This window comes from Numida meleagris, chromosome 1 (assembly GCF_002078875.1).
Source record: "Numida meleagris isolate 19003 breed g44 Domestic line chromosome 1, NumMel1.0, whole genome shotgun sequence".
Lineage (NCBI taxonomy): Eukaryota > Metazoa > Chordata > Aves > Galliformes > Numididae > Numida > Numida meleagris.
The window spans coordinates 165,357,176-165,375,566 of record NC_034409.1 but is presented as its reverse complement, the minus strand read 5'-3'; the positions used below and the strand labels follow the sequence as shown (position 1 = coordinate 165,375,566).

At 44.4% G+C, this 18,391-nt stretch overlaps 1 long non-coding RNA gene across 2 annotated transcripts; it reads left to right on the top strand.

Annotated features, from left to right (window-relative positions):
• LOC110387445 lies at window positions 2,084-16,489 on the top strand. Of its 2 annotated transcripts, none has more exons than XR_002432526.1 (3): window positions 2,084-4,950; window positions 7,954-8,099; window positions 10,583-16,489. It is a non-coding gene; the product is annotated as an uncharacterized LOC110387445 (long non-coding RNA). The 2 variants fall into 2 exon arrangements; XR_002432529.1 differs by lacking the exon at window positions 2,084-4,950 and adding an exon at window positions 7,230-7,859.

Below are 18,391 nucleotides of genomic sequence, written 5' to 3'. Positions count from 1 at the left end.
GAAGAGATATTTCATGTCAATGTCCTTACTCTGTTTTCCCCTAGCCCTTTATAAACGAAGTTCCAACTTGCATAACGTTGGGATGGGTATTGACAATGTTCCGAAAACATGCCGGAGCACGTCTTTCTAAATGCTGCTGTCCTCCTGTCTGACGCCACCTGTCTTCACAGATATGAAGGGTTTGACTGTGTTCTCATTTCCAGCTCTTTTTATGGCTTTTACGTTCTGAAGATGCTCAGTCTTGTTAGTGTTTCTATAAAAAGCATGCAGGGGCAAAAGGCTTAAAAACGTGAGTGATAATTGTGTCTTTTCACCCATTGATACCATTAAAAATCAAGCTGAGGATACCACTTGGCTAGAAGGAATCAGCTTCTGAGGATGGGAGTCACAAACAGAGACAGGAGTAAACGACTGTTGTTCAAGAGAAGCACGACAGAGCCGTGTTATTGGAAAGAAATGCCTATCAGAAAGGACATCAGAGAACGGAGTACTTTGCTAGCAGGGTAATTATGATCCAAACAGACAATGCATTCAAGGCAAGATTAGATAACCTCTCTGGAAGACTAATGAAAAAAAAAAGACGTTTTGGACATGGGACAAATGGATACACCAACTAAGAATGTCTGAGACCCTGTTCCCAAGTGCTTAGCCTTTATTTCAGGCATGTCTGGCCTGCAGGCCCCATGCGTCCCAGCACAGCTGGCAGTGCGGCCGCCCCCTGCCTGGCACCATCATGGAGGCCACTGTGCCCCGGCCCGGCCCCTCAGCAGCACCTGGACAGTGGTGTGCTGCCAACCCCCAAAAAATCATCAATTTTTTTTGCTTGTGACTCCATTTTCAGTCGACATAAACATTACTTGTGAATTTTCAAATGGGATGTATAGAGTTGCAATTAAAAATCTGATTATGTCTCTTCACCAGATTTTCTCAGACCTATCTTAGCAGAGAGAAATATCCCTCCCTTCCCAGTCACGCCTTATTCATGTCACCACTGTTTGGCAGTACCTACATTTGAGAACAACTGCTTTCAAAAATGAAGTACAGGAAGAGCAAAACTTCATCAAAAGTCTCTCCTGAGCTCCTGGAGAACTCACTACAAGTTGCAGTCGCTGCCATTGAAGTAGCCTGGTGTGTTAGTTTCACAAAAACAAGGTCCCATATCTCACTACTTTTATAGTTTTGTTGCTCTCTTTTAGAATCATAGAATCATAGAACTAGCTAGGTTGGAAAAGACCTACAAGATCATCCAGTCCAACCATCCACCTACCACCAATAACCCCACTAAACCATGTCTCTCAATGCCACATCTAAACGTTTCTTGAACACCTCCAGGGACGGTGACTCAACCACCTCCCTGGGCAGCCCATTCCAGCGCCTGACCACTCTTTCAGAAAAGTAGAATTTCCTAATGTCCAGCCTATTAAAATGTTTTGTTACTTTATATAAATAAACTATTTATATATTGAATGAGGGCTGCTTTGAAAATGCCTCCTATTTTATGATGTTGGCCCATGATGTCTGAGGTGGATGTTGGTGGTACGGCAGTAGAGGTTGAAACTTCCCACCAATATCCCATTACATTTTGTTGCTGTGTGACAGATGGTGGCAGAGGGGCACTCTGACAGAATGGGATCTGACATGGAAGTGTGTATGAAGCAAAGGTATGTCACTGGATTCCTCCATGCAGAAAAAATGGTGCCCATTGACATTCATTGACACTTACTGAATGTTTATGGAGACCAAACAGAGGATGTGAGCATGGTGAGGTGCAGGGTGGTGCATTTCAGCAGTCGCAACAGCAACAGTGGGTCACTTCCACTGGTGCAGATTTTTACAAGTGGGGCATGCAGGCTCTTGTTCATCGCTGGTGAAAATGCATAGCTCATGGTGGTGACTGTGGAAAAATAACGTTTTGTAGCTGAGAATTTGCTCTATCAGATAGTGTTATTGTGCTCTTTGTATCTGTTGTCTTTTCCATGAAAATAAATAGAAGGCATTACTTTTGGAGCGACCCAAGACAATTTCTCTTCACCGAATGAGGCACAGGCAAGCCAAAAGGTTGGACCCCTATGCTTTATTTCATGACGAGTCCTGCCTCTGAGCCTGGCTGCTTGCTTCTGATCAGTGATGGGTGTGCTTGGTGCCTGCGCTGGCACCAGCCCACACTGGTGTTCACAGCTGTGATTTTCTCTTTCTCTTTATGAAGAAAAGGGAACTTCTGCTATGTGTAAAGAGCAGAGGTGGGAAGAAAGCCCCACTGACGGCATATGCCTTATGACAGCATGTTAATTGTGGAAGTGATAGGGGTCTAGTATCATCAGTGAAGGAAAAAAAAAGTTGCTTTTTTTTGATATTTTTCTTTTTTCTTGAAATCCCTCAAAAGGGGCTTCCAAAACAATCAGGGAAATACATTTACTTTTTAAATAAAAAGTTGATGGGAGTGGGGCAAGGAGAAAAAAGGAGGAGAAAGAAGTAGTGCCAGCTGGACATGAAATCAATTTGGCATTTCAAAATAAAAAAAATATTCCTTTCCCATTCATTTGGTCTGGCATGTAACATCAGCACTGCTGCCACTTCATCACTTAGTTAGCATGCTGGGAAGGAAACACCAGCAGGGTCTGAATTGCCACTCGGCCCCCCGGAACAGGACACTGCCGTGGGACGGGGTGGCAGGCACAGCAGCGCCAGGAAGGATGCTCATCCAAACTAACCTCTGTGTAGGGATACACATTTTAAGTTTGAGCTCCTCACATACACAAAAAGACAGAAATATTCACAGTATGCATGGCATAGCCACAAGTCAGGCTCTGTTGGGTACTTAACAAGGGAAGGCTCCAAATACTCTCGGCCAAGCAACAGAAGGAGAGGAAGAGGGACCAAAAAGAACTGGGGAAAACAAAGAGGTCTCCATGAGTTGATGTAAATAGCAAGTTGCTGTAAATCGAGCACTGTTAGACTTTGCAAGGACAGCAAGCAGGTAAGTCCTCTCAGTGGCATAAGTAAAAAGGAGACAAAAGAGGTAAGTAAGGGGGCAGTGAGGGAAGAGACAGATACTAGAGATGTTCAGATAGTGTATCAAGCTAGTAATTATAGAATCATAAACGTAAAACAGGATAATTCAGTTTTCTATAAGAAGATAAATATTCAGGGTAAAAACAGGGAGTCTGTTAGGAATTAGGGCATGCAAAAACAAGGAGCCACACCACAGGTAAAAACAAGGCAGCATGGTCAGTGTGCTTTACCATATTGACCAGGTCATTTCCGTCCCAGGACCCCTAGAGATTCATTCACCAGACTACATGAAATCATGAATCCGACAGTAATTACTTGTTGTGTGTACCTCTCCAGTCAGAGGTGTTTACCCAGGTTTTGAAAACTGGAAATCATTCAAGCCAGTTGACCACTGTCACCGCCATGTTAGGAAAGGCCTCAAACAAAATATGAAGGAGAAATAAAAATTAGAATGGTGTTTGGGGGAAAAGCCTGGCACCTATCAAATGCAGTCTGGGTTTAGCAGAGGCAGTTCAAGGCAGCTCAGTCTGATAGACAACTGAAAGAGGGGTATATAATGGTCAGATTTTCTAGGAGCAAGAGATAAAGTAGGATCTAAGATAGCTGAAATCCAAAAGGATACATGAAAACTAGGGAAATTATCAGGAAAGCTAAAGAAGACAGACATTAGTAAGAATGTTGAGGTGCGTAAAGGGTTGGGCCATGGTGAGAAATGCCTGTTGTGCTTTAGGAGAGCATCACTACAGAGGGAACCTGCCTGTGAGATTCCTTAAAGATGGGTCTTGGGTTTGCTTCTGTTAAACATTTACGTGAATGTTTTCAGCACAGGCAAATGGGAGTGTGCTGATGAAGTGTGCTTTAATTCACTGACACTGCAGAGTAGTTTTTGGGAAGAACTGGATGAGTATAAGGGTGGAGTAATAGGTGTGAGATGAAATAGGACAGCACAGAACTGAAAATGATGCAGAAAGGAAGTTGTGTGCTACTCTGTGGGAAATTTTGTCCATTGAAATTGAACCAGTCTGGAAGGATCTGAGCTCTGGCCTTGATTGTCCATGACCGTGAGTGTAAGGAGACTATGAGAAATGGAAAGCAGCCCCAAAAGGTACCAAAGCCTATAAGAAGGAGATAACTGTGAGTGGCAATGAAGGTGCTGGTAAGTCCTGGTTCAATTCTAATTACTCACGTTCACGAAAGATAAATTTTACTGAAATCAAGTGCAGATAAGAATATAAAATCAGGCTATGGGGAAAAAAATGATGTAACTGATGGAAAGTGAATAAAAGCTTTTGGCTTGTATTCTTTAGCAAAACTGAGACTGAGAGAAGCTCTGATTGCTGTCTCTTCCCAAAGGAAGGGTATGAGCTATTTAAGCTGGGGAGATGGTGGGTACAAAACCACTGGGTGTGGATTGTCTAATGTTATCTAGGGCTGGAAACCAGAGGATGCGTCCACTTGAGACCAGTGAGGCTCAGGGACAGCCTTCAGATTTAGGCAACGCCTAGATGGCTCGGGGAGAGGGTCTGGGGAGGGTTAGGACGCGCTGTAAGCAAGGGGAGCAAACTTGCTGCATGGTTGCATGAATTTCATTCCCATCCTTCAGCAATCCTTGAGCAAACTTGCTGCACTTGGTTGCATGAATTTCATTCCCATCCTATCTTCTCCCATTTGAGTAGTCAGTAATGCCTGCATGAGCCTCACAGCAGACTGTTTGCTCTGTGCTGTATCAGTGTTTATCTCATTCGCAGCAGAAAAAACAAACCTGGGAAATGAGCATTTCGCTCCAAGGAGAAAGGCGGCTGTGAAGGGCAGATCTGCCTCCCGGTTTCGGCAGGCTGTTCTCCAGCCATCTTCCATTCAAGCTGCAGACATCACTGGGAACAAGAGCTAAATAGTTCCTCGGCTGTTTCATAACGGAGAAACGAGCCTCTGTGAGAGGTAAGACACTTCCTTTTCTTTGCTTGAAACATCATGAACTTTCAAACTTGGCAAGGCTCTTTTGAGTTCGATCTAATAATAAACCCAAACCTTCTATCACACAAAAGCAATGAGTCTGAACTTGCCTGAACTTGCCTCGGGGAGCTGAGATCCAAAGCTCTGTCATTCCTTCAAAAGCCATTCTCCTCTCTGCAAGGACAGGATGTTGTTGTCATCCTCGCTGTTTGCTCAGCCTCCCTTCCTTGTGATGAAATCCCTCTATAGCGACTCTGGAGGTCCTCCTCCTGCTCCGCTTTGGGCATACAATGTGCTGCCCAACTAAATCCCCGCTCTTTTCTATGAGTGATTTATGGAGACTCCAAGGACATTGAGACTCAGCACATTCTCTGTTTTCCAAATGTTGGTGCATCGAGCGTGGTACTTTTCCTGCCAGTGGGAACCTGAAAGACCTGATGGGCTTTTCTGGCAGGACTCATTGCCCGTGGAAGGGACGCCAAGCCGCCTGCGGAGCTAGAGGAAGTACAAATGGGCATGTGCTTTGACCTCCACTGGGAGCCACGGAAAAAATATTTTGACTTGATTTTACAGCTCAGTTTCTCATTAGCACAATGCGAGCGCTCGACCAGTGATCAGAAATGCACTCGCTTGATTTGCATCATCTGCTTGGTTACCGTTATTAGGCACAATTGATGTTAGACGAAGAACAACAGAAAAAAAAACAAGCTCAACCACCAGATTTAAGAGTGAGTGAAATACTTCTGCTTTTATTGTATTTTTTTTTCTTATGGTATGGTGACACGCTCTTATGTCATCATGAGCTATTTATTCTGGGAGAGAGAAGGGGAGTTTGCAATGTTTGTTCAAGCTCTCTAAATTTAAATGACTAACTTAAGCACATAATCTCCCTAGGCTGCCTATAAAAACCAACGGAGAAGGAAGGGCTCCTCCAGTGAGCAGTTCAAAGGCTTCTGCTTAAGTGAGCAATATTTTATTACCGTGCTGTGCGATATCACAGCTATTTAGGGCTACGTTTTTATTTTACCTTCTTGCATCCTCCTTTTCTGCAGGACAATGAGAAGTATAAAAAGATCTCTGTGTATCTGTATTTGTTACACACCGTATTTCACTATGCAAATCACATTATTAATAGAGCTCAAGTGAATGAAATAGGTGTCTTCCTTTCCCCCTCCTGGAAACCCTTTCCTCTATATACAGAGGATAAATGTATAAAAATGAAAAAAAAACAAAACTCAGATCTTGACTCTGAAGACCAGCAGATTTATGTATGCAAGAGTGGAGGTTGCTGCTGGAAACCCATTCCTTGTATTTGGAGATGAAAAGTGAATTGGGGACCAGACCACATGGGCCTGGTCCAAAGCTCATGGAAGTTGGGAAACCCATGACTTAGGAACCATTATGCTAAATCATTCCCAAGTTCTTCTTGCCTATCATCCTATTTGCAGTGGGCACCACTTGCAGATGCTTCTTGTGAATGTTGGAATGGGTTTGCAATGGTAAAACTAGGACATTTGGTCACATACTAATACTCCAGACAGAAAACAGCTGAAGTCAGGTCTGACACGTGAATGTTAGTTCCCTTTCCACATGTTACCTTAGCATTAACTATGCAAAATATAGGTTTTCTTGCTGCTGCAACTTCGATATCTCACCTTTAGAAAAGCAGTATTTTTGTAAGAAAAAGGGGGAGAATTAGGTTAGACAAAATTATTGAGTACTCAGGGAGCAGTTATCAAGTGAATCCTGTCAAGCTGGAAGGATTTATTGAGCTGCTTCTCTAGGGATATGGCCTAGATTCAGGACTATTCAGTATTTTCATTAATAAAGTGGAAGAAGGGATGGGGAGCCCCTCTGTTAGTCTCGGCTAAGAGCAAGAGACACTAGGGAGGAGGGGATTAGAGCTTGGGAGAGCTCAGCAGTTAGGGGAATGGTCTGGAAATAAACAGGATGCAATTTAGTGAAGGCAAGTGCAAATTTGCACTTAGGTTGAAATGACCAGCTACAGAGGTACGGGGTGGGACAGAACAGCCAGGTGGCACTGGGAGCTGGGGGCTGTCATGCAGTAAAGGCATGGCTAAGGAGGGAAGAAGAATTGGGCTGGGTTGTGCCAGCAGGGATGTTGTGAGTTAGTCCCTTCAGCTGCATCACTGGGACCCATTTCTGGCATTATACCTGGGAAAATACAAGGAGGCAGTCCCTAGGGGAGTAGCACTGCAGAGAGGACATCTGCAGAGCAGTACCCATGGGGAAGGAGGGAAAGCATTTGTTTTTAGCCTGGGGTAGGCAAGGCTGAAAGGAGACTGGATAACAATCTTCACGCGTGCTCAGCCTGCCAAAAAGAGGAAGGTGGTGAACTATTCTGCATCCAGAAATTATCATCTGTGGTTTAACCACGATTTTGTGTGGTTAGGGGAAAAAAAAAGAGGGAGAGAGGAATTGAGATGGTAGATAAGCTGACTTTACTGCCTTGCTTATGAAGCACCGTAGGGCATAAAGCACATGATCAAACATAGTCAAGTTACTGTAGCTTAATGAGTTATTGCCTGTTGGCTGAACTATACTAATTAACCATGTGCGTGCTCTTACCCTGCCTCAATTGCTCGATAAAATGGGCTCACTTAAATACTTGTGTTTCACGTCGCAGCCAGGGCAGACTGGAAGCTTTGCTTAAAATCAGTGATTACAGCTCATGGAGGGTGACTTCGAAAGGCTGGAAACTTGTCCTTGGTTCTCAACAGCTCTATCCAGGCATGTAAGAAGGGAGGTAGCAATGGAGGAGGGGCAGAAAGCAGACCTAAACAAGTGAAGTGTGCTCATTCATAGGCAACAGGAAAGTGGCTCCATAGGTAGAAACACTGAGTTCTGTAGAAGAACTTGTTGTTTTTTATTTGGTAAGAAGGGTCATTTAAAAAATGTAGCATTAAGAATGCTACGGAACACTGCATGCTGTTGCATACACACTTAAGTTTTTCCCTTGTTTTTTAGTGTTTGCCAGTATATTGTTCTTCTTGACTCACTTCCTCGTGCTCCCCCTGATTGTTCGCCATCATAACGGCTGTTGCAGTTTCTCCTTGCCGTGGACCTTCTTCTTCTTTTCACTGTGATGATGGAGTGGAGCCTTCCTCGTGGTAGTAAGTATGGGGTACCCAGTGCTCCAGTTTTCTTCTGATGTGCTTTCCCCCTTCCCTCCTCCCTTTCTCCCTCCATCCTTCCTCTTTGCCCTTCGTGGTTGTTTTCCCACTGATATCACTGGATTGAATTATGTTGCTAAGGACAAACATTTGGATTTCACTGTATTTAGGGAAACATTTTGTTTGCAGAAGTATTTCTGTTTGGATCCTCTAAGTTGCCTCTTTGAAAGCAACTAGCTCATGGGCTTGTAATATGCCATGAGGGGGGCAGCAGACTGGCAGCTCTGCCCAGCAGACCTGCTTGACAAGTGCCATGTGAAACAAAAGCAGAGAGGTGTACTTTGTTAGTTTGTTGCTGTTTAACAAACTCCCATAAATTAGCCTGGAAAGGACTTCCAGAGTTTATCTCCTTCCTTTCTCTGCTCAGGGCGGGATCAAATACATCGCTGCCCTTTCTGATGGGTGTTTGCCATGTTACATTCATTTGCTGCTGCAAATACTTTCAGTTTTCTGTAGGAAAGAGAAATGCTAAAAATCTTCATAAAGACTTTGACAGCATAACTGTTTAGTAATCTAATTTAGTGTAAAGTTGATTGTTTTCCCTTCAGGACAGAAATTTTTGCATTGGGAGGAAACCTACAGCATACCTGGAGCTATAATGCTACAGCAATGTGTATACTGCATTTCATGAGTGCCTGCAACACAAAAGCAAGGTCTCAGTCACTCTTTTCCTGATAGACATTGTGTTGAGAGACATGGTTTAGTGGGGTTATTGGTGGATGGTTGGACTGGATGATCTTGTAGGTCTTTTGCAACCTTGCTAATTCTATGATTCTATGATTCTATGAGGAAGGAGGTGCTGTTATGCACCAAGCCAGTGGTAGGGCTTTGCTTTCCGTGTTCTGGACCAAGAATGTAATATGTGACTTAGCTGGAGTTGAAATTTAGTCTGGGTCCAGGGATTCTTTCTACAGCAGCATGGAAATAATTGACACCTGCACAAAGTTCATATCCGGATGTGGATCTGCAATGGAGGAAACCCTGTGGCCAAGTGGAGATGGCATTCATCTTATCTGTAGCTTAAATGCAAAGAAATTTTATCTCAAAGCAGTCCCCTCTGCAGTCCTTTCAGTGCTGCTAACCCCCTCCTGTATTGCCAAGGAAATATCAGACAATAACTGCTCCATGGAGATCTCCAGTGAGAAAGTCACACAAGAAAAACGTGAGAACTGTGGAGCAGACTGCGTTTCCAGTTACGTTAGAGCAACTGTGTATCTACAAGTAGCTTAAAATCATGCTGCTAGCACAATTCTGTCACGTCCTTCAGGAAGTACTGCTTGTACACACAGACCCTAGTACAGACAGATTGAAAAACAAACAAACCATTTTCTCCTTCTGCATGCAACGAGGAACTGTATACAGCTTGAAAGTGAGAGTGCACACTAGAAAACTGATGTTTGAACGAGGAACTTAGATGAAAGAAAACCCATTTCTCTTACGAGGAGTGGTGACCTGAGATTTATTCCTGCAGAAGACAATGGGTGCAGGTAGCATCAGCATATGCAAGAAGCAGTTAGATATATTCATGGACAACTGAATCATAGAATCATAAAATCATTAAGGTTGGAAAAGACCACTAAGATCATCTAGTCCAACCATCAGCCCATTACCACCATGCCCACTGACCATGTCCCTCAGTGCCACATCCAGGTGGTTCTCGAATACGCCCAGGGACAGTGACTTCACCACCTCCCTGGGCAGCCTTACTAAAATCATTGTACAACAACATTTAAAGAGGAAGGTGGGTGATAGCAAAACACAGCCTGGGAACACCTAGCTGTTCCTCAAAACATGCCAGGGTGCACATCTGGTTTCCTCGTTCACTGCTGCAAAAGATGAGAGACACACCATCAGACATACAGCTTGTCTACTTTTGATTTCAGAGCATTTGGTGAGGGCTGGAGTTGTGATATATTTTCCAGAGCTCACAGCATCAAATAATTCTCAGTAGTGTCACAAATAATGTTGTTTGAGGTTGTGAGGGATTTACAGACAGGAGCCAAAGACCCTTGAAATCAATATCAATAATTCTGCTTTGCAAGCTGAAGGCAGATCTCCCACAGCTGTCAAAGGCTGTGGCTTTTTATGCCCCATCTATCCACGAGGATGCAAGACCATTGTAATTAGCTGCTAATTGAGGAGTCTGTCTCTGAAAAGCACAATTTCAGAGAACAAAGAGCCAGAGAGGCTCATTTCTAGGGCTAATTGGAATTAATTCATAGCTTTAAGTGGAAGGGCTCCCACAGTCCTGGGACTCTCTCTTGCCCTCTCCTGAAGCATTGCTCTAAACATACGCATACCAATCATAGAAGGCTCAGTGTGACTTGTACAGCTCTTGTGTGATACAGAAATAGCACTGCTGGTTAAAAATGAATACGATTTTCTTTCTTTCTTTCTTTCTTTTTTTTTTTTTTTTTTTTCAGCTCTGGTCTGTGTCTTCCTCCTGCTGCCTCCAAGACTGCAGTCCTCACCCAGGCTCATGGCGAGCACCCAACCTGCCTTGCTACCTGCTCTCCCTTCCTTTCTTCAATCTGTGCACTAATGAACAGAGTAACAAACCCATCACTCTTTGCACTACTGCAGGAATGGAGCTTTCAGAGAAAGAAGAGGTCTGCCAAATCAGGCCACACTGCCTACTGTGCCTTAAGCCTGCCTGAAGATGGCTTAGGCACAGCTAACTTCAGGTACCTCTTTGAGCTGCTGGAGTCCATTTATTTTCATAGAATCATAGAGTTTGAGTTGGAAGGGACTTTTAAAGGTCATCTGGTCCAACTCCTCTGCAATGAATAGGGACAGCAGATCCATAGCAGTGGCTTTCTCTGCCTGAACAGGGCTCTGGCACAGTCCCCAGTGGCTCTTCAGGTGGTGATGACACAGGCTGCAGCTTGCTGTTTGGATGCAGTCTCTTAAAAGCCTTCAGGAGCCAATTTATTATCTAAAGACTGAAGTTAAACAAAATTCTGTACAGTAAACATCTCAGTAATAGGTCAACCTACAATACTATTATCTTATTTGAGATCGCCTTGTCTCTCTTCTTTGTGTTTAAGCTACCTTCCAGTACCTCCCACTCCTTGAGGACTGAGTCAATAGAAATGCACTCCAGAGAGGAAATGAACCAAACTCTTCCCGTATGGCAACCAGTGCTTTCAAAACACCTCTGGTTTTGGTGCTCCCATTTTTGGTTGCCTAGAATCAGGTGCCTTTAAGATGAGCTTAATTTGAACACCTGTCTTTGGAAGGCCACATTTATTTCAAGTCGCTTCAAGCTAGGGACCCAAAAAAGAGCAAGATGATAAGTGATTTGGAAAAACGCAGGATAACACATTCTCATTAGTGATGAACCTGTTGTGGAGGAGGTGGCCCACTGAGTTCTGCAGTGCTGGCCTCCATGCGGAAGGATGTCTAACGAACCTTAGAAAATTCACAGTTTAACTGTGGGTGTCGGAAGCTGATGCTCCTAAAGCAGACAAGTCAATTTAACAGGAAAGAGGAGTGTGTGCTGCTCAGTAGTTGTGATGTGCCTCATTTGTGGCTCCAAATATAGTCGCACGTCTATATCTTTAGTTACCCACAACTGAAAATCTGTTGTGTGAAACTTCTGAGAGTGTGTGCTGGGGTGCGAGTGAACATCATGTTGTTGAAATCAAGAGACTGAGCTTCCTGAACACCTTTAGATTTCCTGCTGAAGGAAACTGATTTTCTGGAAGATTTTCCAAAGGATTTTCTGCCCACAGGTATTCATCTGTACTGTTAAGTTGCAAGAATTTTTTTTTTATTATTTTCTATGTTTTGGTCATATCCTCCTCACTATGCAGTGTATCTTGTATGTTATTATGCAGTCCCTGTATGATCACTGTGGCAAGGGATGGTACCTACTCCTGTCACAAATGACAATCGAGTATTGCTGGGATCCCACTAAACATTTACAGAGAGCTCGAGTCTTCAGGTGCCACGTGCTAGATAAAAGCAACTTGGATGGCAGAGAGCTGGTTTGTATGAGGTTTCCAAATGCAGCATTGCTCCTTACTTAATGGCAAAATACAACCTCAGCCCCCCTTCATGCAGCTGTTGCTCCTGCCCTGCCACCACACGCGGGTGCAGATCTTCCACCCATCACTTCTGACAAGGTCTCAAGTAGTTCCCTGGTGCCAAACAGCAGTATTTCCTTCCCAGTACACATCACATTCTTGCTGCATTACCTGCAATCCTACCTTGAGTTGCTGCTTGAAAAACTGAGATATGGTCTCAATGGTACTCATGGTTTTACATTAGGTGTCAGTGGGTCACATTTGTCTGATTTGTTTGTATCTGTAGTGGATTACATTTCCTGTATTAGGTCAGGAAAGCTAGTTAAGTTGTGTAGAAGTCCAATTTTAAAGACTTGAAAGCTCTTTGAATTTAACATCTCACTGAGCTAGCCTGTAGCAGAGCAATCAGATGACCACAGAGCCAGATACTCCTTGGGCATCACACTCCTGGCCTGAATGCTCTCTGTCTTGAAGGCATGAAGCATGGTATGGAATTCAAACTCTTTGCATGGGCTGCAGAAGTTTCTTTAGCACATACTTGCTTTTCGTTTTTTGTGCACAAATGAATTGTCTGATTGGGATTAGAAGTGGAACCAGAGATACCGAAGTACCGCTACGATGGTGCTGGGACTACGCTGTACCTAAGTGATACCATATGTTGGCCTGCTTCTGGCAGTTTGCTGTGTGACTACATCAGCTCAGTAGGGATCTGTCTGGAAAAACAGGGTGGAAAAGAATAGCTGAAGAGAGCCTCTCTGAGCAAATGCTGACAGAGCTGCTGAGGGGCAACCCCAGAACCATCGTCTTTGATGGCTTTGTTTCCAAACCAGCCAACCTACAGAATTGGTTACAACCAGGAAAGGAAGAAGACTGTTACAAAACACACTCAGGAAATGTCTTTGCCTTTCATTACACAGTCTGTAGGCAATGATTATCATCAGCCTTGGAGAAGGCACCCAGCCAGAATACCAAATAGCCTTGGTGTCATAGTGCCTGCCAGGGAACTGTGACCTGAGACAGGATAGAAACCGAAAGTTTGCAAATGGTTCCAAGTTTCCTATCTAAACCCCATCTACCATATGAAGGAGTGCCTGTAGATTTCAATGCCTGCATGACCCTTCTTTCTGTAGGACAGACAAACACCCTACACCCTGTCTGAACACCAAAGGTAGCAATAAAGAAAGTCTCACTGCCAGCTTTAGACACAGGCTAAACAGTCATCTGGCCACACTGCAGTCTGTTGTGAGGGGAAATAAATCCAGTGAAATCCTTACAGACAGGCACGTGTGGAGCACGGCTGATACCTCATTTACAGCTCATAATTACTGCAGTTATAACATTTCATACTTTTAAGTGGAACTCTCCTCACGTTATTCCTGCAGCATTTATTTTTGAAGTCTTTTGTTCATTCCCCTTACACGGCTCAAAATGTGTTAGGATCTGAAAGATATTGGTTCCAGTACTGCAGCTGCCATCCCAGCAAACAAGTAAATAAAACAAAAATTCCGTGAATGAGAATCCGAAGCGGCTGTGGGGAGGATTAGGGATTAGTAAAGGATGATTCTGTCATTGTTTTCCTAATTGATAAAAGACGGACCACTGTTATTTTGAATAAGGCTGTTACCACACAAGCCTCAAGCAACTCAACAGAAGATACTGTGTAATGGAGAACAGCTTCTGGATGTTGATCGTGTTCCTGTGAAGTTACTATACTCTGAGTACACAAAAGTAGGGAGCGAAGTGGGTGAGGCGATACCTCTGCTCCCTCTTTTTAAGCTTAATGGAAAAAATTACTTTCAGAGGAATCCACTTCATTTTTCCTCTACTGATTTCCTCTCCTGAGCTGCCTCACCCCTACTCCAGCCCTGCCACGTGCTCTGTACTCATTACTCCTGCCTGCCCAGGTACTGCCCCTTCCCCATCCCAGAGGACCTGGAGCCAAAGCAAAGCATTTCTGCATGATCCCCTCTTGCGGCAGCCTTCCATTCAATGCTTCTTCAGCACCTGCACTTGACATCAGGCACACTGATGTTTACAGCAGCAGCCAAATCAGTTGGGTTAGATTACAAAGAATTCAGGATAGCTTTACAAGGTTTACTTAGAAAGGTATGTCTATATTTACTCTGATCATCAGCACTTCTGTTGAATATCTCTGCACATTTAAATGGAATCCAAAAGAAAACATAGGAAAAGTAGTAGCACACACAATGCTAAGCATCCTAATGCACAGGTCATATTTTAGAGGACGAAAAGGAGGTGCCTGGCAACTCAGAAGAGTCATCTGTTAAATCAAAGGGGATGTAAAGGTTGGAGTCAGAAGCAGCTCATCTCTGCAGGGCCTCAGCACATCTGAGCACAGACCTTACTAACTTGGCCTGCTAGGAGCTCCTAAGTCCAACCAACTGCTGAGCCCCACAACCACACAGAGAACTGTGGTGGGATCACGTGTGCTACACGTCCCAAATGGGGCTGGTGTCCTGTGAGCTTTGGCCAAATTCCACTGTGCCAGCACTCAGAGATGATGTGTAAGGTGAGGATCAGCCCAGTCCTTTGAAGTTGAAGGGGTGGCAGTTGGTTTAGACGTGGCACTGTCTGTCTGGTTGAGGAGAAGGAAAAACCACCTGGGATAAGAAAGGATGACAGCCACCAAAGGGTTTGGGAGGTTGTACCCCTACATATAAATACTGTAGAAAGTTAGACACCACACCAAGTAAATTCCCATAAAGCAGCACGTTTTGCCTCCTTCCCAGCTCCATCATGAAAATATTTATGCCCTTCCAGGGCTGCCAGATTTGCTTTTAATACCAGTGTGTGGACCCAAAACCATGCCACACCCAGCTGAAATTGCCTTCTGGGTACAGGCTCCGAGGAAGTTTTAGGCCCATGCACACCAGATGACAAATGGCCATCTTTAAACGTGAGCTGCTCTCCTTTCCTCCCTCCCCAAAAGCACGTGTGTAAACAAACCAGCTCAAGGAAGAGGCTCTGATTTTCCTTGCATTCCTCCAGCTTGAATCTCCTGTCCTTTCCCTCATGTCAGTCAGGGGGAAAAAAAGAAGAGCTCTGTTTGTTGTTGTTCAGCAGCTGCTCCTGAGCCTGCATGAGAAGCGAGGAGCGCTGTGCTGGGGAAATCTGACTCCAGTGCCACAAGGACCTGCAGGGAAACAAGAACTGCTGGGTATGTCCAGAGGAGCCAAATGGTTGCAGCGGTGCCCTACAAGTCCAAGAAGAGCATTTGATATGCTTTTAAATGGTCAGTATGAGTAGTCGGGTGAAATTAAGAGGAGGAAGTTCTCAGCCTTGCAATTGGCAAATATTTGTTAAGAGTGGAATTTACACTTTCTCAGAGCTCCCTGGGGTAAGAACAAGAGTGGTGTGAATTTTAGAATTTTAAACTAGACAAGACAAAGCCCCCAGTGGGTGAAACAGTCAGTGATCCTGCTCAGGGACAGGGTGAACTGCTGGCCTCTCGTCATGTGTCTCTCCCATCCCTCACTTCTGTGATACTATAAAAAAGCCTGACCCAATCCCAGGATTACACAAAGAATGCACTGCAACAAAGAGAAGCCCATGGCCTTTCTGCTCACCCTTTAGTGGTATTTAGGACCAGAAGAGAGGTTGTTCTGAATAGTCAGAATGACATTCCTGGCCATGTTTAGCAAATGCTATCTGGGTTGAGAGGAAAAATATGTGCCATCTTATTAGAATATTTTCTCCATGTTCTCCTTTAATCCAGGTGTCAAATGGAGGCAATGACGGCCATTGAAGCCATTCTTGTGTGTCTGAGAAGCTACTTCTTCCTGCCTCTGTATGAGAATGGGCTAGTCCCAAGTGCTGCTCTGCAATTAGGATATTAATAGCCCTATTACTCCGTGCCATCTAGGTTGCTTTAAAATTCATGGTGCAGTTAGATGAGATTTGTTCATAACAGGAAAAGTACAGAGGTGCAGGAAGACTGAGTCAGAACAGAGCTTTGAAATGCATCAAGCAACCATTTAATTAAAGAAGGGTGCTCTAATATTGTGTTCCAAATGATTACTTATTTATATACTCCTCAAATAGTGCTATTTTTAAACCGGATTTTGAAGGGAAGACAATTTGTATTTCAACATGAGGACAGCCTTAAAGCTAAATTTGCTGCCAGCACTACACTGCCCAGGAGGAGCAGGAAAATAAAAATCTCCACATCCTCCCTACTTCTTCTGCTGCCTCCCAGCACCATAGTGCCATCTGGAATTGTGCTGCTCAGTGCCCGCAGCCTTGCCACCGCATCGTAGAATCATTAAGGTTGGAAAAGACCACTAAGATCATCTAGTCCAACTGTCAGTCCATCACCACCATGTCCAGAAAACCATATCCCTCAGTGCCACATCTACATGCTTCTTGAACACCTCCAGGAATGGTGACTCCACCACCTCTCTGGGCAGCCTGTTCCAGTGCCCAGCCATACCTCCTGCCATGCGGGGTGATGTTTTCCAAATGTTGAGCATCCTGTGCAATATAATGCTCCAGGGAGCAAAAAGCTGAGCCATGTGTCTTGATGTAGCTCTCTCCAGTTGTTCTAAGTGTGTTTGGAGGTGTTGGTGACCATAAGCCTGGGGGTGGGATGAATTGTGGGGAGTTATGCCTTCTGGTGAGAAAGGAGGATTTTGAGCTTGTAGATTGTGGTCTTCCACGAACTGAGGTGCAGGCTGGACTTCAAACTGAAATAAAATCAAAGGCAAATGTTGCATCCAAGTGATGAGCTTCCTCCTTCCCTCCTCTGATATTGGACGAATGCACCACTGTGGGATCTGAACCCAGAGATTTAGCTGGACACCATTTTACATCTGTTCTGCACTGGTCTGAATAACTACAAGAGTTCCAAGGAAATAAATGTTGGCTCCCATAAATCTTCAAAAATTTGAGTTTTTCTTAGGAGCAGAGCTGAGAAAGACTTCTGTGGGAAGGCATGAATGTTTGCTGAGTTCCTGAATAAATCTTAGCCCAGTTTGAGAGAATCAAAAGAGCAGTGGCTTCTCCCAGTTCCTTCCCAAACAAAGGGCTGGACCCAAGTGCACTGAAGTCAAAGAGAGTCTCATTGACATCAAAGAGCTCTGAATCGGATGGGATGAAGGATGGCCTCAGCCAGGGACCAGCAGAAATGAAAGCATGTGATGTACGTGACCGACAGCCACTAACCAACCGCACAGATTCCAGCACTGAGCCCTGCAAACAGTGAACTTGCAAACAATTCATGAAGATGTGCCAAAAAATTCAAAGAAAAATATGTAAGGAAACTGCAATGTGTTTGTGGGTATTCTGTGAGCAGAAAAATATGTTATATTTGTGGAATAAATTAGTCCGTGGGAAGTATTCTCTCAGCCCTCTCAGCTGTGTGCAGCTAAGCCAGCTAATCGAACGCAAGCTTTTCTTCTGCTGCCAAAGGAAGCAGATAAGTACGGAGACACGATGAAACAAGTTTCAGTTTCTTAAAAGAAAGGAGTTGCTGGTCACATCTCGTTTCAGCAGTTCTCGTCTTCTGGATGGTCATTTTTTGCTGCTATTTAAATGCTTCAGTTTATTCTCTTGTGAATACCGACAAGCCTTGGCTTGTCTGTATCAAATTGTCCATATGGCTTGTTTATCCATATCAGATGCTGCAAAGCTCATCCCATCTCTTATCTCCATCTGATTAGATTACTGCAGTGTCCCATTGTGGGTTCATCAGGCTGCATCCCCTCATGGGGAATGCCACCACTGTGAGGGCATCGTGTGCCAGCGGTGACCCAGAGCATTTTATTCTGACACCATCATGTCTTTCTCTGGCTGCAAAGGAGCAGGATTAACTGAGGATAAGAAGAGTTCAGGGTCCAGATGGATTAGAAAAAGGGGTCACAGCAGGAGCAGACCTCTCTGTCATAGTGAGCAATAGCTGTGCAGAGACACCATGGGGAAGGACTGAGGGTCAGCCTCAAACCTGCTGCTCACATTTGGTCCTCTGCAGACAGACATGTCAGGGCTGCTTGGGGACTGATGTGTGCTTTGTTTGTGGGTTCACAGGATATCAAAAGGATCCATTGAATAACAGCCGTAAGTGATAGCCACAAGTTTGCCAGAGGTGGTTCAGGTTGGATATTAGGAAACATTTCTTCTCAGAAAGAGTGGTGAGGTGTTGGAACAGGCTGCCCAGGGAGGTGGTGGAATCACCATCCCTGGGGCTGT